Source organism: Ambystoma mexicanum, chromosome 2q (genome assembly GCF_040938575.1).
Source record: "Ambystoma mexicanum isolate Mex_15411 chromosome 2q, UKY_AmexF1_1, whole genome shotgun sequence".
Lineage (NCBI taxonomy): Eukaryota > Metazoa > Chordata > Amphibia > Caudata > Ambystomatidae > Ambystoma > Ambystoma mexicanum.
The window spans coordinates 1,329,496,882-1,329,515,944 of record NC_090924.1 but is presented as its reverse complement, the minus strand read 5'-3'; positions in this window follow the sequence as shown (position 1 = coordinate 1,329,515,944).

The following is a 19,063-nucleotide window of genomic DNA, read 5'->3' as shown; positions in this document are numbered from 1 at the left end:
GTGTATGTATAAATTGCATAAACCGTATAACTGACTCTCCCTGCCATTCTATTGCTTAATCTGTATTGTGTATGTATAAATTGTATACACTGCATAAACTGTATAACTGCATCATGTAACCATTACCTTAACCCATGTGCCCAGATACCCCTGGGTCAGGCGCGCACTATAAATAAAACAAACAAACAAACAAACAAACAAAACCACCCAATTAACGGGGAGACCAGGGATTCCAGCAACTTCATGAAAAATGGCTTCAGTGAAATTGGGCGAAAGTTTGCAAGGACTAAAGGATCCAAGGAGGATTTTATTAACAGAGGCATCACCGTGGCACATTTTAAAATCGAGGGTATGGTCCCGGTCGAACAGGAATTATTAACCACACCATGATGTGAGACATAATCAGGGGTAAGATGGCTTTCACCATTCTCAAAGGGATGGCATCAGCAGGAGAAGCCGACTTCATTCTCCCAACTGCTGAAGTAATATCCGCAGCCGTAACAAACGTAAGGGAGTCCCAAAGGGCACCAGATGGTAACATAGGCCGTGGGAGCAGCATTGCGGATAAACTTTGCATCACCACAGCCAGATTGCGAGTGGCAGAGATATGATCCCGAATATTGTCTATTTTACGGACAAAAAAATGAACCAAGGAATCACAACATTCTTGGGTTGGAGGAATAGAGTCATCAGAAGATTCTTTGGCAGACAGAGAGCGCGCTATCCTAAAAAGCTCTTTAGGCTGAGTGATCGAGTTCTCAATTTGAGAAGTGAAGAACTTTTGTTTAGCGTGTTCAATGGCCAAATCATAAGAAGAGGTGATGGTACAGAAAGCAGTCCTATCCCCAACAGAGAAGGACGACTGCCATTTACGTTCAGCTTGTCTGCGTTTGAGACAAAGAGCCTTGAGATCGTCACTAAGCCAAGGCACAGATGGACGACCACATGCTCGAAACTCCACCATAGGGACCAGAAAATCAGCCACAGTGGTAAATATTTCAGAGAGAGTACCAAGATTGAGAGAAGGAACAGTACTACAATGAGCATCAATGTGGGCTGCAAGCAGAGAGGGACCGACTGCCCGCCAATTGCGTTTCCTTACTCTCTGATTGCCAGAGACAAAAGGGCAGTCAGTATAGTCATATACAAATAGAATAACCAAATGATCAGAGCAGGTAATCGGAAAGGGAGTGGAAACAACGACCTAATCATGTTTAGCAAACACCAAATTCAGACGATTGCCAAGGATATGTGTTGGCTCAGTAACAAGCTGCACCAACAAAAGATCGTCCATAACAGCAATAAACTTGGTAGCAGCTTTTTATCAGAAGGATCATTGCACCTATAATTAAAATCGCTAACGACAATTAGATTAGTGTATTGAAGCTGTAGTGAAGCTAGTAGGTCGACAAACATATCAATAAAGATAGCGTCAGAGCCTGGAGGGGTATAAACCTCTATTATATAAACAGTCCTAGACGCAGAAAGAACCATGCAAACAAAAAGTGCCTCGATTTTGCAGTAAGCAGACTAAGGAATCACAGTAGATGCAAATCTAGATTTAAAAATAAAGGTGACGCCACCCCAGGGTGACTATCCATATAATGTTTTAGCCAGGTTTCACTCACCAATAAGCAGTCAGGTTTAAGATCAGATAACAGATCGAACAAGTCTGCAGCATGGGCAACCAAGGACCTAGCATTGCATAACAGACAGTTCAACTGATGAGAATTTGGTGCTGGCCCAGTAATGCTGGCTGCTAACTTAAGAGAAAAGCCAGAAGGCGAACAAGTTTCGGACGGGGCCAGGGAAATCAGGTGTTCCAGTCTGCCAAAAGCAGAAAAGCCAGACACAGCCTCACCAGCGATCCTGACTCAGCAACCCTACCAGAACCCGGACGGGACCAAATGGCTTGCCTTAAGCATGCCTTTGGCGGACGACAGCCGTGCCCACTGTGCCCGTCGGCTGCGCTGGCTGAATCGGTGGCACGTAAGTGTCAGTGGTGAGGGGCACGTGACCGCGAGATGCGCAGCAATGAAAAAAAGACTGATTAGATATTGAGCATTTGAAGAAAGTCTATGCTCCTCAGCAACAATGCCGTACAATGCCGTAGCAAAGGTATTAAAAGACACAATCAGGATATTTGGAGAGCTGGAAGCATACAAGTAAAATAAAATGCACACGAAAATTATAGCAAGCGTTTTAAAATCAAACAGCTAAATAGCATCACCAACAGTCAGCCTCCTCATTACTATTATGAGGATAATGATTTGCTGTTTTTATGGCGTTTTCTTCAAAGTGCTGTAAATAGAACATTTACATACAATTATTATCACTCAACCGAAGTTGCTTCTCAGTTGTTGATCTCTGAAGGATGGAATGCTGATGAGTTGGCCTTGCCGGGGATACAAACCTGCGCTGTGCACATCACATATATAATGTAGCAGAGAGCACTCAACCTGCTGAGCTATCTTACTAGCTTTTATCTTCCACTGATGATGATATTTCCAGATAAACATGACATAATGTGGCTCTGCAATTGCTATCCTCACATGTGGGAATGACATGACAATTATTAGAATTGGCACTGTTCTGGCTGAATTTGAACAGTGACTAGAGGTTTATAATGCTTTAGCTGTGTTACCACAATTCTATTTAGGAGTTTCACAGATAGGGACAAGCAGTGCTCAATTTGTGGAGGTGTTTGCCAGGGCTCAGCCCCGGAACTCATTTCGGACTCAGTTCAATAAATATTAGGTGTTTTGGCAACTGTATTATTTTAACTGTCAGTCACATAGGAAGTATCTATAACATAAGAACAAAATGTTAGCAATGATTGTGGTTAAAGACACACTTAAACATGTGTCTCATATTAAAGCACAACAAGTATGTTATTTTATGTTATGTTGATTGGAATTTGTAAATCACACATCTGCCATAGTCAGTACATCCATCAACCCCAATGAGCAGTGGGAATTGAAGCTTTAATCCCATACATGTTGACACTGAGGGGAGCTGCCTTGGGTCGTGGTAACAGTGAGTGGAAAGTTACCTGTCCTGATGTGTCATGTGTATGCTAGAAAATATTATAGCCCTGACACTTATTGCTTTACAAATCAAGCACTGGGGGCATGATATTAGCAGGGTAATTCATAGAATTTCGCAGAAAAGTGTCGCAAGCGGCTGGCGCAGAGTGTCCGCGTGCGATTGTGTGCGCCAGGCACGTGCGCTAAAACCGATTTCCGCGCACAGCGTATTCATGGATTCCATGCTCCCAAACCAGCCATGGCGCTGAGAATCGCAGCGACCCTGCAGCAGCGCCAGTAACGCCCCCAAGAACGCCCTCGCGCAAGGAAAAGCCATCAACATCGCTAAATCATCGCAAAGGGCTGCGCTAACCCTGGACCAGTTTACAGGGCTGCCAAACAAGGAACGCAAAGCGGGCAACCTTCATATCAGGAGTACGCGGGAAGTTTTACACGCGATTAGCCAGGGTACGTGTATTACAGGGGTACGCGGGAAGTTCAACACGCGATAGTCCAGGGAACGTGTATTACAGGGGTACGCGGGAAGTTCAACACGCGATTGTCCAGGGAACGTGTATTACAGGGGTACGCGGGAAGTCTTACATGCGATTAGCCAGGGCACGTGTAATACAGGGGTACGCAGGAATTATCACACGCGATTTGGCAGGGTACGTGAATTACAGGGGTGCGTGGGAATTATCACACGCCATTTTGCTGGGTACGTGTATTACAGGGGTGCGTGGGAATTATCACACGCGATTAGACTGTGTGGGTCCCTGTACACCCTCCACGGCCCCTGCAGGCAGCCCACAAAACAGGGGACTACCCTGCACACCTGCTCATGTCCCCCTGCACCCCCACCCCCACCCCCCAGCCACCAGGGGCACCCACCACCAGGCCCCCACCCATGTCTCCTACCACCCCCACCCCCCAGCAGTGCAGGGGCAGCCTCCACCAGGCCCCCACTTATGTCTCCCACCACCCCCACCCCCAGCACTGTGGGGCACCTGCCAGCAGGCCCCAACCCATGTCACCCACCACCCCCACCCCCCAGCAGTGCAGGGGCATCCTCCACCAGGTCCCCACACATGTCTCCCACCACCCCCACCCCCCAGCACTGTGGGGCACCTGCCAGCAGGCCCCCACCCATGTCACCCACCACCCCCACCCCCCAGCAGTGCAGGGGCATCCTCCACCAGGCCCCCACTCATGTCTCCCACCACCCCCACCGCCCAGCCACCAGGGGCATCCTCCACCAGGTCCCCACCCATGTCGCCCACCACGCCCACCCCCCCAGCACTGTGGGGCACCTGCCAGCAGGCCCCCACCCATGTCTCCCACCGCCCCACCCCCCAGCACTGTGGGGCACCTGCCAGCAGGCCCCCACCCATGTCACCCACCACCCCCACCCCCCAGCCACCAGGGGCACCCACCACCAGGCCCCCACCCATGTCTCCTACCACCCCCACCCCCCAGCAGTGCAGGGGCAGCCTCCACCAGGCCCCCACCCATGTCACCCACCACCCCCACCCCCCAGCAGTGCAGGGGCAGCCTCCACCAGGCCCACACTCATGTCCCCTATCACCCCCACCCCCCCGCCACCAGGGGCACCCTCCACCAGGCCCCCACTCATGTCTCCCAGCGTGCTACGTGTATTTCAGGGGTGCGCGGGAAGTTCCACTCGCGAATAGCCTGGGCGCGTGTATTTCAGGGGTGCGCGGGAAGTTCCACACGCGAATAGCCTGGGCGCATGCATTTCAGGGGTGCGCGGGAAGTTTTACACGCGATTTCAGCAGGGTACGTGTATTTCAGGGGTGCGCGGGAATTCTCACACGCGATTTGGCTTGGTACGTGTATTACAGGGGTGCGTGGGAAGTTACACACGCGATTAGGCTGGGTGGGTCCTCACAGGTGTTCCCTGTACACCCTCCACGGCCCCTGCAGGCAGCCCACAAAACAGGGGACTACCCTGCACACCTGCTCATGTCCCCCTGCACCCCCACCCCCCAGCAGTGCAGGGGCAGCCTCCACCAGGCCCCCACCCATGTCTCCCACCACCCCCACCCCCCAGCAGTGCAGGGGCAGCCTCCACCAGGCCCCCACCCATGTCTCCCACCACCCCCACCCCCCAGCAGTGCAGGGGCATCCTCCACCAGGCCCCCACCCATGTCTCCCACCACCCCCACCCCCAGCAGTGCAGGGGCAGCCTCCACCAGGCCCCCACCCATGTCTCCCACCACCCCCACCCCCCAGCAGTGCAGGGGCAGCCTCCACCAGGCCCCCACCCATGTCTCCCACCCCCCCATCCCCCAGCAGTGCAGGGGCATCCGCCACCAGGCCCCCACCCATGTCTCCCACCACCCCCACCCCCCAGCAGTGCAGGGGCAGCCTCCACCAGGCCCCCACTCATGTCTCCCACCCCCCACCCCCCAGCCACCAGGGGCAGCCTCCACCAGGCCCCCACCCATGTCTCCCACCACCCCCACCCCCCAGCACTGTGTGGCACTTGCCAGCAGGCCCCCACCCATGTCACCCACCACCCCCACCCCCCAGCAGTGCAGGGGCAGCCTCCACCAGGCCCCCACTCATGTCTCCCACCACCCCCACCCCTCGGCCACCAGGGGCACCCTCCACCAGGCCCCCACTCATGCCCGACTCATGTCTCCCACCACCCCCACCCCCCAGCAGTGCAGGGGCATCCTCCACCAGGCCCCCACCCATGTCACCCACCACCCCCACCCCCCAGCAGTGCAGGGGCATCCTCCACCAGGCCCCCACCCATGTCTCCCACCACCCCCACCCCCCAGCACTGTGGGGCACCTGCCAGCAGGCCCCCACCCATGTCACCCACCACCCCCACCCCCCAGCAGTGCAGGGGCAGCCTCCACCAGGCCCCCACTCATGTCTCCCACCACCCCCACCCCCCAGCCACCAGGGGCAGCCTCCACCAGGCCCCCACTCATGTCTCCCACCACCCCCACCCTCCAGCACTGTGGGGCACCTGCCAGCAGGCCCCCACCCATGTCACCCACCACCCCACCCCCCAGCAGTGCAGAGGCATCCTCCACCAGGCCCCCACCCATGTCTCCCACCACCCCCACCCCCCAGCAGTGCAGGGGCAGCCTCCACCAGGCCCCCACTCATGTCTCCCACCACCCCCACCCCCCAGCCACCAGGGGCAGCCTCCACCAGGCCCCCACTCATGCCCGACTCATGTCTCCCACCACCCCCACCCCCCAGCACTGTGGGGCACCTGCCAGCAGGCCCCCACCCATGTCACCCACCACCCCCACCCCCCAGCCACCAGGGGCACCCACCACCAGGCCCCCACCCATGTCTCCTACCACCCCCACCCCCCAGCAGTGCAGGGGCAGCCTCCACCAGGCCCCCACCCATGTCACCCACCACCCCCACCCCCCAGCAGTGCAGGGGCAGCCTCCACCAGGCCCACACTCATGTCCCCTATCACTCCCACCCCCCGCCACCAGGGGCACCCTCCACCAGGCCCCCACTCATGTCTCCCAGCGTGCTACGTGTATTTCAGGGGTGCGCGGGAAGTTCCACACGCGAATTGCCTGGGCGCATGCATTTCAGGGGTGCGCAGGAAGTTTTACACGCGATTTCAGCAGGGTACGTGTATTTCAGGGGTGCGCGGGAATTCTCACACGCGATTTGGCTTGGTACGTGTATTACAGGGGTGCGTGGGAAGTTACACACGCGATTAGGCTGGGTGGGTCCTCACAGGTGTTCCCTGTACACCCTCCACGGCCCCTGCAGGCAGCCCACAAAACAGGGGACTACCCTGCACACCTGCTCATGTCCCCCTGCACCCCCACCCCCCAGCAGTGCAGGGGCAGCCTCCACCAGGCCCCCACTCATGCCCGACTCATGTCTCCCACCACCCCCACCCCCAGCACTGTGGGGCACCTGCCAGCAGGCCCCCACCCATGTCACCCACCACCCCCACCCCCCAGCAGTGCAGGGGCAGCCTCCACCAGGCCCCCACTCATGTCTACCACCACCCCCACCCCCCGGCCACCAGGGGCACCCTCCACCAGGCCCCCACTCATGCCCGACTCATGTCTCCCACCACCCCCACCCCCCAGCAGTGCAGGGGCATCCTCCACCAGGCCCCCACCCATGTCACCCACCACCCCCACCCCCCAGCAGTGCAGGGGCATCCTCCACCAGGCCCCCACCCATGTCTCCCACCACCCCCACCCCCCAGCACTGTGGGGCACCTGCCAGCAGGCCCCCACCCATGTCACCCACCACCCCCACCCCCCAGCAGTGCAGGGGCATCCTCCACCAGGCCCCCACTCATGTCTCCCACCACCCCCACCCCCCCAGCCACCAGGGGCAGCCTCCACCAGGCCCCCACCCATGTCTCCCACCACCCCCACCCCCCAGCAGTGCAGGGGCAGCAGGCAGTCAGGCAGCAGCAGGTGGGAGCGTGCTCGGGGCTCTGGGGGGCAGTAGTTCGGCCTTCCGGGCAGGAGCGTGGTATTCCGTGTGCGTACGCGTGGCCAGCTTGGTACGGAGTGATTTGGCACGTGAAAATCCTGCACGTCAGCGTGAAAACCGAGGAAAGGCCCTCAGCGCGTAAGCGCGTCTGTGACGTGACCCGCACAGGTGTTTCCCACACAGCACGTGATGACAGAGCACACGTGGAAAGACTGCACGTCAGAGTGTAATCGCGTGTGATTGATGGAAATGGCCCTACACGCAGAAGTGACAAAGCGTGTAATTGGTGGAAATGGCCCTACACGCAGAAGTGACAAAGCATGTAATTGGTGGAAATGGCCCTAGCGCGTACACGCCGCGTAAGTGACGCTGGACGTGTGGGCCTGTATAAAAGGTACGTGTAGAACACGTTTTCCTTGTACGTGCTTTTCGTGGAGAGCGAGTGGGTGAATTCTGTACTTCTTGTCGTTTCACACGCGATTTACTTCACGGCGTTTCAAGTTCGTATTCCCTGTTACCTCTGACAGCTTTTTCTCTTTTTTCTCTTTTACTGGTTTACCTGGGCCTGTTCCCTCAAACAGTGTTCCCTTCTACTGTTGTCCTGTCTCCTCAGACAGCGTACAAATCTTCTTTTGGCGGGGGTGTTGCCAACCAAACGTGCTCCTTTTACACGCTCGTTTACCAGGCAGACGGTGAGTCACGCACGTATCTAACATCTGTGCTTGCCCCGTGTGTAGCCTACCCCTTCAGAGGTCATTCTAGGCTGCGTGTGACACGCATACGTTCATTCTTGTGTTACTGGGTGCCACAGCGTAGTGCAGGTTTTTCTTTCTGCACACGTGGTCTAGGAGGGGTTGCGTGCACGTCATCTCCCTTTTTTGGGCCTCCTGTGCGTTGCGTGACCCGTCATCTTTCCCCAGGGGTTACATTCAGCCTTGCTAGAGCACTAGGGTACAATTACCATCTGGTACCCAACCCCTTTGACCCCCAATTGCCCAGGACAATAGTCTACATCCACTCCCATACGCACATTAACATCAGTGCCATGGCTGGGAGGCGAGGATTCCGTAAGGGTGGCAAAGGTGGAAGAGCCACAAGTGGTGGCCGTGGTGGATCCGGTAGGGGACGTGGTCGTAACTTGCAGGGTGAGCCTGTCCCCTCATGTGTGGAGGACCAGTCACGGGCACCCATAATCCCCCCTCCCCCCCTCCCGTTGAGGCTGATGTGGCTGACACCATCCATGCTCAGCCCTTGTTGGACCAGCCCATTGTGGCACCAGACCTGGCTGACTCCATGGCTGACTTCCAGGTCAGCAGGGCTACGACACGTGCGCTGGTGCACGTTGATGCCATCATGCCACGTGGATCTGGGGCAGCAAGGTCATCTGCTGCACCAAGGAGGCAGGGCGGAGAGGCTGCAGGGGCAGCTGCGGCTCCATCCACCCCAGCCCTCACACACCCAGCCAGGACAGTGTCGGTCCTAGTCCATGCTGCTGACATTCCCCCTGACACCATCACACTAGAGCCAATGCCTGCACCAACTCCCATGCTGAGTGTGCAATCCCACACTCCTGATACAGAGTCCACCAGGGCTCCTGCCCCTAGTGTCCAGAGCGGCGCAGGACACTCAGGATCACCACCACCTTCCAAGCGGAAGAGGAAGAGTGCTCGTCCGGCACAGGCTGATGCCCCAGACACGGCTACACAGTCCGGCCCGTCCAGGAAGCCCAGCTTCACGGATGACGAACTGAATGGACTTGTCGAGTATGTGTCCGGACATGACAACGAGATGGTCATTGTTGCAGGATCCAAGACCACACCTGCACAACGCCAGGCACACTGGCAGACGGTTGCGGACATCGTAAGTGCCCTTGGAATCGTGAGGCGCACAGCCAATGATTGCTATAAGCGCTGGAATGACCTAAAGCGCAGGGCAAAGAGTAAGCTGGCCTCAAGTCATGCCGCAACTCTAGTGACTGGAGGTGGGTCTCCAGTAGTAGACATGGAACTCACTCCACATGAGTCAGTCGCTGGGACCTACGTCACGGAGGAACAGATCCAAGGCGTGGGAGATCTGGCTGATTACGAGGCATTGTCCGGTGAGTGCACATGCATGTGTGTGTCATCCATGTGCATGGTGTGTGTGTGAGGGCTTCTGTTTGTGTGCCAGGTGAGAGTGTGTGTGCCTGAGTCGTATGGGTCAGCCATGTGCTTCATGCAATACTTCCTGCCCAGCTGCATTTGGCCATAGCAGTATCCCTTCTGCCAACAGTAGACATCTAGCCCAACTGCACGCCAGTTGCCCTTGAAGTGTCACCTTGCCACAACATTGTTGCTTATTTTTCACTGTTCATTCAGTCAGATTGTTTGCATTCCCCCACTTTTACTAGCCATGTCGCTGTCCACTAGTCACATGTCTGACATGGCTATGGTGAAGTGGAGTGACTTTGTTACCTGGATATCATTTGTACACACATGTCCCTGTGCAATTGGACCATTTCAGACTGGCAGCTCCAGGTGAAAAATCTGACCTGTTAGAATTAGAAAAGCAATTACATGCGGGAACTGGACTGAATGAATAGGTGCTGCCCTCCTCTCCATCTTCACTCAATAGCAATGGTACATGCCATCTGTGTGATGGCATGTGTGTTTCACCTGGCAATCACAGGCCAATGTGTGATGCCACTGCCAGGCAGCATGCAGAAAATGTGTTCATTTTCCATCTTGGTGTCATCAGTGTGTGCCATTTGCCTGCACTTCATACGCAGTGAGGGTGCATGCATGGGAGGGTTTTAGTCATGTGGGACATGTGTCAATCAAGTACTGGTTCTCTTGCTTCTCAGCCCTCATTGTGTGCCATGGTGCTAATGCCTGTTTCCATTTCTTTGTTTTCATGTCTTTGCAGGGGAAGACGCACCTGATACTGCTGGGGTTGTGGAGATGGTGCAGACCCAGGAGGGGTCCGAGGGCCGACCAACCACCAGTGAGGGACGTGGTGTGGTGGTGGGGGAGAACCCACAAGTGCTGCAGGTCGTGCTCTCAAGGGGTGTCTCTGGCTGCACCTCCCCCGAGCTGTACTCAGGTGTTGATTCGGATGAGACCTACGTGCCGTCACAGGTGAGTGTTCCAGGGAGGGATTCTGTTCTGTCTCACCCACCTGCACCAGGGTCAGAACCCTCCATGGGGATGTCAGTGTTGGCAGCTACGCCTTTGGTGGTTACGGATGCAGGGTCACATTCCGCGACATCTGATCCTGTTCCTGGGCCAGCAGATCAGAGGGGGAATGCAGTCCTGCAGCCTCAGGCAGTGCCGGCACAGCAAGGCGCAGTTCGCCTTGCCCCAGACAGGTGTGGTGCCCGCCGACGTGGTGGCCGTACGCCACCTGGCAATACCGCATGGGAGCAATCCATTTACGGTATGGCAACCCAACAGGCTGCATCATCCGAGATGATGGCTCAGGCCATGGATAGGGTGGCCACTTCCATTGTCCCCCCAGAAAGGCTGATGGAGCGACTAGAGCAGGCAACCGACTCCATCTGCCAGTCACACAGGGAGGACATGTTGGGGTCCAACAGGGACAGGCGGGCGGCACTGGCGACTCTGCAGGAGGCCATCTCCATTGAGTCCCAGGGCCACAGGGAAGCCCTGAGGCAGGAGCTCCTTCACCTCAGGGCGACTCTTGTTGAGCTTGAGGCTTCAACACACCAAAGGACAGAACAGCAGCTGGAGCGTCTCACCCGTACGCTCTCAGCTGAGATGCAGGCAACGAGGGCGGAGGTCCGGGCATCCCGTGAGTTGTTGCATGGGGACCTCCGCACACTCATCCTCCAGAACCAGACCTACCACACCCGCATGCTTGCAGCCATGGAGGAGCAGACTAGGGCCTTGCGTGGGCTGCCTCCCATAGTGCAACCACCTCCGGATGCAGCTGCACAGGGTGATAATAGCTACAGCAGTGATACTCCCACAACAGGGTAGCCGTGTGGGCCATGAGCCCATGGAGGTATTTTATTTTCCCAGGATCCACGCAGGTGGGTTCTGGTGTGCATCCTGTCCTCGGACCTCCTGGGTGGCCTCCCCAACCACCCCGGGCCCATCAATGGCCATTTTTGATTGTTTCTTATTTTTATTTTTATTGTTATTTATTTTATTCCCTATTTTTTTGGGACGATTTGTTGGCTTCCGTGGTTCCTGTGGGCATACGCTGCATTGTGGCTGGGCACATGCAGGCTTGTAATGTATTTGGTTCAGATGCTTGGGTTTGAGTCACACACACCCCTCCTGCTTCCCGTTTCCATGGGCTTGCAAAGGGTGTGCCCAAGTGACAGTGAATTACACAGTGACGTTGGACTCCCATGAGCTGTGTGGGCAGTCTGTAGTCAATACTGTGTATACATTCCTAGTGCATATTGCTGTTGTGTTGTACACTGCATGTTGCATTGATGTGTAACTCATCTTCTGTGTCTACCTCCCAATTTGCAGGTCCCTTCCTCATGTCTACACAAGGACCTCTAGTCTGGAGATGGGGTCCATGTTGGCAGCAGTGCACCTACAACTCTACATGGCGCCAACACTGCACAGTTGGTGGTGGTGGGAGTGCAGGCCTTTCCAGGTGGTGAGACTACTAATATGTAAAATTTGTGATGTCATGTTAATGGTAGTACGTGCTCAAGTATGTTGTTGGTCCGGCATTGCTGTGAGCATTTCAGGTGTTGCAGGTTTCTAATAGGGACACTGTACATAGTGACACTAGTGTCATGTTGTGGGGATTACTTTGTTTACCTGCAAATAGCATGACATGGCACGGTGTGTCGTGTGGCGGTGCTGGGGTTGGGTTGGCTGACATGGCACTGTCCTCTTGTTGCATTTTGCAAGTGGGTATTCTTTTTAGCTGCTTGAATGTGTAACTCCACAAAACTGCATTGGTGGTGTCTGTGTGGGTAGGGATGCACACATTGTGACACTTCCAGGTGAACAATCTCAGGCTGATATGGTATTCACGGTTCATTCTCCAGACATTCAGGATCAGTGTCAGGTTGAGTCATCATTGATTGTCAGATGGAATGTGCCAGGGCAGTGTGCACTCCACAGGGGTGTGATTTCTATGTGAAGTAATTAGCCACTAGCTGTGTACGGGCTGCCTCCCCACGTGCCCTTTCCCCTCCCATGCGCAGCGGCTGTGCATGTGGTTGGGGATGTGGGGCCACCACCATGTCCACGGCCAGGCCCCGGTGTGTTGCAACGTTGTGCAGGACACATGCTGCCACTATGATCCTGCACACTACTGGGGGAGCGTATAACAGCTGCCCGCCAGAACGGTCAAGGGAGCGAAAGCGTGACTTTAGCAGTCCGAATGTGCGCTCCACTATGCCCCGGGTTTTAATGTGGGCTGTGTTATATCTTACCTCGGGTGGCGTGGTGGGGTTCCGAATTGGCGTCATCATGTGGGGGCTGAGAGGGTAGGCACTGTCCCCTGTGGAGGTGGTGATTGGTATCATTGGTGGGGTTGTGACCTTGCTCAGTATCCAACATGCATGCATGTGCAGTGGCATACATACTCACCAAGCAGCCATGTATCGCCATGCCGCCCAGCATCTAGGTCCCGGCATAGGGTGGACATTCGGTAAATGAAGCTGTCGTGGGTGGAGCCGGGATAGTTGGCATATACTGAGGTGATGATTCCCTTGGCATTACATACTACCTGCACGTTGATGGAATGCCAGTGCTTGCGGTTCCTATAGATGTGCTCAGATGCCATGGGGGGACGTAGAGCCACATGGGTGCAGTCGATGGCACCTAGCACTTTGGGGAATCGTGCCACACCGTAAAAATCCAGGGCGGCAGCATGCCTTTCTGCAGGTGTTCTGGGCAGGTATATGTGCCTGCGGACTGATGGGCGTGCAGTGATGATGTTCAAGACCTGGTGTAGGCAGCGTGACTGGGTGGCCTGTGACACCCCACCCACTATGGCACTTGTCCGCTGAAATGATCCAGTGGCTAAGAAGTGCAGTACATTGAGGACCTTCTCCAGGGGGCTGAGTGCTTGGGAGCACAGGGTGGGTGATGTGAGGTCATCCTCCCACTCACTCACCATGTCCAGTATTATGTGTGGTGGAAACCTGTACCTTCCATACACCTGGTCATCAGGCATCCCGAAAAGGCTGGTTCTGGGTGTGAATATTCTGGCCCTGACTATCCTCCTCCTCCTCCTTTGGTAGCCCACTGCCACTGCTGCTAGGAACGGTATGTTCATCCTGGCGTCTGGCTTGTTATTGTTAAAGTGCGCAAATTCATGCTTTGCGCGTGTTCTAGGCGAGCGTGTGACCGCGCACCCCTGGAATCCAGTTCCCAGTCCAAAAGCGTGTGAAAATTCACACGCACAACGGGATACAGGTGCGCTGACGTACTTGCGTGTGTAAGTGCCCGCGCACCCCTGAAATACACGTACATAGGCCAATCGCGTGTACGCGCACTTTTGTCCAATTACACGCGATGACACTCTGACGTGCAGTATTTACACATGTGCTCCGTCATCGCGTGCTGGGTGGGGAACACCCGTGCGGGTCACGTCACATACGCGCTTATGCGCTGAGGGACTCTGGACCAATCAATAGAATCGCGTATGCGTGCTTACGCGCTTACGTGCTAAGGGCCTTTCCTCGGATTTCACGCTGACGTGCCCAATTTTCACGTGCCAAATCACTTCGTATCAAGCTGGCCACGCGAAAACACACGGAAGACCACGCTCCTGCCCAGAAGGCCGAGTTACTGCCCCCCGTGCCCCGAGCAGCCTCCCACGTGCCATCTGCTGCTGCCTGCCTGCCTGCCTGCTGCCACCGTGCCCTGCCATTTGGTGCCTGCACATCAGCCATCTGCAGGGGTCTAGTTGCTGTGTCCACCCCTGCTGGAACTGAAGACTCCCGACTGGGATTACATCGCTCCACAGCCCACCCCCAGGACCCAGTTGCCCACCCACACCTGCCTCTGGGGTTGCCATGTCGGGCACTTCCACATCTGGCACCAGTGGCAACCCCAGGCCAGAGGGGCAGAGGGGCACCAGCTTCACTGCCACCGAAGTTGGTGTCCTGGTGCAGTCCAGGGCCAGGGGCAGGAGGCAGCACAGGTCACCGTGGAGGGGCCTGTGCATGTCGCTGTCCCTGACCCTGTGAGTGCACCACCATGCACCAGCAGGGATGCCCCGTCCCAGGCCCGTCCGCAGGTAGAGGGGATGTCCATGTCACCTGACTCCCCTCCACCTGCGGACGTGGGAACCCCTGGCCGTGCGGAGAAGGTCCTGATTGGGGTCGCGATGCGCACAGCTGTGATTCGTGATGCCCTGCGTGCTTCCCGGGAGGAGCACGCACGTCATCAAGAAGTGCACCGTGCCGACGTGGCCCAATTGGGTCGGCCATGTTCGGGGGTTTCCTGCATGTGTTGGCCAATGTGGCGGCCCTCTCCTCCTCTGTGCAGGCTATACACCAGTCGTTCTCCTTGCCGTCTTCCAGCCCAGATGCCACCAGGGCCCCCTGTGGACCTGCCCCGACCAATGCAGCCAGCTCGGTGGGGATCCCATCCCTGCCACAGTTGGGAGTCGGAGGTCCAGCAGGGGTGGACAACACAGCAACTGGACCCCAGCAGATGGAAGATGTGACAGCATCATCAGGCAGGGCACGTGCACGACGGCGTCGGTGGTTTCCATCAGCCTGGATGCCATCGTGCTGGCAGAGGCAGTGGCGTCGGAGGCAGCAGCGGGCTCGACGTGGGAGGCATCATGGCTCGGGGCCATCAAGATCAGAGGGGCAGGCATCGGCCGGAGGGCAGGGCAACCCTGGGATGGTGGTGTCTTCCGTGTGGGAGCAGTTGGTCCAGCGGTTAGGTGCGGAGCGGCAGCGGGCGGAAGAGGAGCGGCTCGCCATGGTCAGGGCGGAGTTCTCCATGCGTCGGGCGTTGAGGCGGGCTGAGTGCCTCGAGGAAGCTCGCAGGGAGTTTGAGCTGAACATGGGGTTATCCCTGCGAGACCTCGGGGCCAGGACAGAGTCCCGCCTCCAGGACATCGACATGGAGTTCGATGATGCCCTGGCCAGCAACATCAACAAGTGAGCCGCAGGACTTGCCCGCTGCCTTTGTATATAGTTATATAGTTAGTTAGTGTTAGGTTTCCTTTATTTGTTTTTATTATTTTGGACCGCTCGGACAATGGCCACTTTTTTGTATATATTTTTTTCATTAGGTAGTAGTAGGTTTCCTTTATGGTGTTGGGCTCATGGACCCTGGTACATTCCTGTATTTAGTTTGTTTTTTGAAGGAACATTTTCTTTTTTTCATTATTGTGTTCACCATGTGCAAATGGTTTTTCATTCTTTTCCTTCTACTTGATATTGCTTTGGTCAACATTTGTTTTTGTATTCCTTTTTCTTTTTTTGATTTTTACTTTTGTTCTCCGACATGGACCATTTATTTTGTTATCCACATAGTTGTATGTTTGATTTGTTTACTTATTTGTGATCTTTAATACATTTTTTATTTTTACCTCCACTTGTGTTATTTTGTCTTTGGTTTCATACATGTCATGATATGGGTTTTGACATTCACTTGCAGCCATTGTGTATGTGTGTGTGACGGACATGTGTTCATTTACATACTTACCATTGGGGTTGTGTCATGTAATTGCATTCACTATGTGGGTGGATGCAATCCTTGCCTGGGTGTTTGTGCTGGGTATGCTGCCCATTACTGCCATGATTGTGTATCGTCAGGACCTGGGGGCAGGGGGACATGGGTGGGGGCCTGGTGGAGGCTGCCCCTGGTTGCTGGGGGTGGGGGGGGTGGGAGACATGAGTGGGGGCCTGGTGGAGGCTGCCCCTGGTGACTGGGGGGGTGGGGGTGGTGGGAGACATGAGTGGGGGCCTGGTGGAGGGTGCCCCTGGATGGAGGGGGGGGGTGGTGGGAGACATGAGTGGGGGCCTGGTGGAGGCTGCCCCTGGTGACTGGGGGGGTGGGGGTGGTGGGAGACATGAGTGGGGGCCTGGTGGAGGGTGCCCCTGGTGGCGGGGGGGTGGGGGTGATAGGGGACATGAATGGGGGCCTGGTGGGGGCTGACCCTGGATGCTGGGGGGTGGGGATGGTGGGTGACATGGGTGGGGGCCTGGTGGAGGGTGCCCCTGGTGGCTGGGGGGTGGGGGGGTGGGTGACATGGGTGGGGGCCTGCTGGCAGGTGCCCCACAGTGCTGGGGGGTGGGGGTGGTGGGTGACATGAGTGGTGGCCTGGTGGAGGCTGCCCCTGGTGACTGGGGGGGTGGGGGTGGTGGGAGACATGAGTGGGGGCCTGGTGGAGGGTGCCCCTGGATGGTGGGGGGTGGGGGTGGTGGGAGACATGAGTGGGGGCCTGGTGGAGGGTGCCCCTGGTGACTGGGGGGGTGACGGTGGTTGGAGACATGAGTGGGGGCCTGGTGGAGGGTGCCCCTGGTGACTGGGGGGGTGGGGGTGGTGGGAGACATGAGTGGGGGCCTGGTGGAGGGTGCCCCTGGTGGCGGGGGGGTGGGGGTGATAGGGGACATCAGTGGGTGCCTGGTGGAGGCTGCCCCTGGTTGCTGGGGGTGGGGGGGTGGGCGACATGGGTGGGGGCCTGGTGGAGGCTGCCCCTGGATGCTGGGGGGTGGGGGTGGTGGGTGACATGGGTGGGGGCCTGCTGGCAGGTGCCCCACAGTGCTGGGGTGTCAGGGACTCAGGTAGGCAGAGACAAGGACAGGCTAGGCGTAGGGGTGTTGTGGGTACTGTTTTGGGTACTGGAGGGGAGAGACAAACTAAGATGCAACCATACAAAAGGCTGCTTTGCCCTATGTGCAGGAGAAAGGGACTAAAGACTGCGTTTCCCAGCAGCCGGCGCCAAAGGACTACAATCCCCAGCATGCCCAGGGACGTTTTGGGCCAATCAGGAACCAGGAAGGGCGCGGCCGCCCCATCGCGCATGCGCAGAGCCCCGAGCACGGGGCTTGTGCTTGAGACTCCATGCCGACAAGACGTGTGGACCGGAGCTCCAGCAAAACTACACGCGAGGGGCCCAGCCCCACCCGAGCAGCAGCCTGGCCCCTCGCCCACACGAGATAAGTACTCCTCTTTGCTCAGGGCCCAAAGGGATCGAGGGGGAAGTGCAGGGGGCGAATGCTTGCCACCCCAGAGCCCCTGCACAGCTACGAAAAGCTAAGTTTTTAGAACTTCGGCGCTCAATGTGCCGGCGGCATTCTTTTGGGATACATTGACCTGTGCACGGGCGTTTAGCCATTCGGGGTGTTTCCGCCTCTTGGAGACCAAAGCATATCCGTGAGGCGAAAACACAGCACCGGAGACACCTGCCACAGTTTTAGGGCACAAATCGATCACGAGGGTCTGCAGGAAGACGGCTTGTGCATTCGAACATGTTTGCAGGGATCTGCAAGGAGATCGCTTGCGTAGCATAGTGCAATAGCACTATACAGGCCTTGAGAGAGGCATTAGAGAGTGTGTTTGTGTGAGTGAGTCTGCATGAGGTGAATGCAGAGAGTAATAGAGGGCATGTTCTAATGCTTGTTAATTTCTTTTAGCTTGGACCTTGAAAACAACCCTTCAGACGTGCCAAGGACGTGACTGCTCTTCATGGACAGGACACAGAAGACCAGAGCTAAGTTGCATGCTAGTTCTTGTACTGTTCCGATGACTTAGGGTTAGGCCGAGTTAAACTGTTCTTATGTGCAAATTGGTGCTTATGTACAAGTAGCTAGTAAGGGCTGAGAACACCAGAACAAAAGTGAGCAGCAACCAAACTTTCCCAGTAGAACTCCCCATTCCCACCCATAACCTCTACCTCACCCTCAATCCGGTTTACCTAACTCCCCCTACCTATCCAATCATCGAGACCCTAACCCTCCTTCCCTGCTCTGGTCCAGGAAACCCGTGTAAGCTCTGACTTGCGGGCTCCACGACCAAAGTGGGGGTGGTTGGTACTGCGTCGCTCCTGCGCCTTGGATTCTGGACTTCGTGACAGAAGCACAAGCCCACGTAACATTCAGGTGCCCGAGCTACGTGGCCAGCCCCCATTGAAACCATGGAAGAAATAGCCAAAGCCCTGCAGGACTTGCAAGGTGAACTGGCAGCGTCCAGACAGGACTACGCCACCCTGTCCGCACAGGTGCGCAGTTTAGCGGCTCAGACAGCGCCCTTACCTACCCAACCGCCCACTCCGGTGCAGGTACACGTAAGTCCGGAGGCAACAGTTCCGTTGGCACCTCCTGAGCGCTACGCTGGTGACCCACAAAAGTTTACCACTTTTATTACTCAGTGTCGTCTCCATTTTCTGACCAAGACTGCAGCCTTTCGGTCTGTTCAGTCCCGAACGGCGTTTGTAATTTCGTACCTCACAGGGGACGCTGCGGCATGGGCAAACCCATTAGTCCAAAAAGACCATGCCATTCTTTATGACTGGGATGAATTCCTGGCGGAATTCGAGAAAATATTTAACCGGCGAGCCGCCACCCTTTGCAAGGATCGGGAACTGTTAAGCCTCAAGCAGGGGTCTAAGGAATTAGTGACATACGTCAC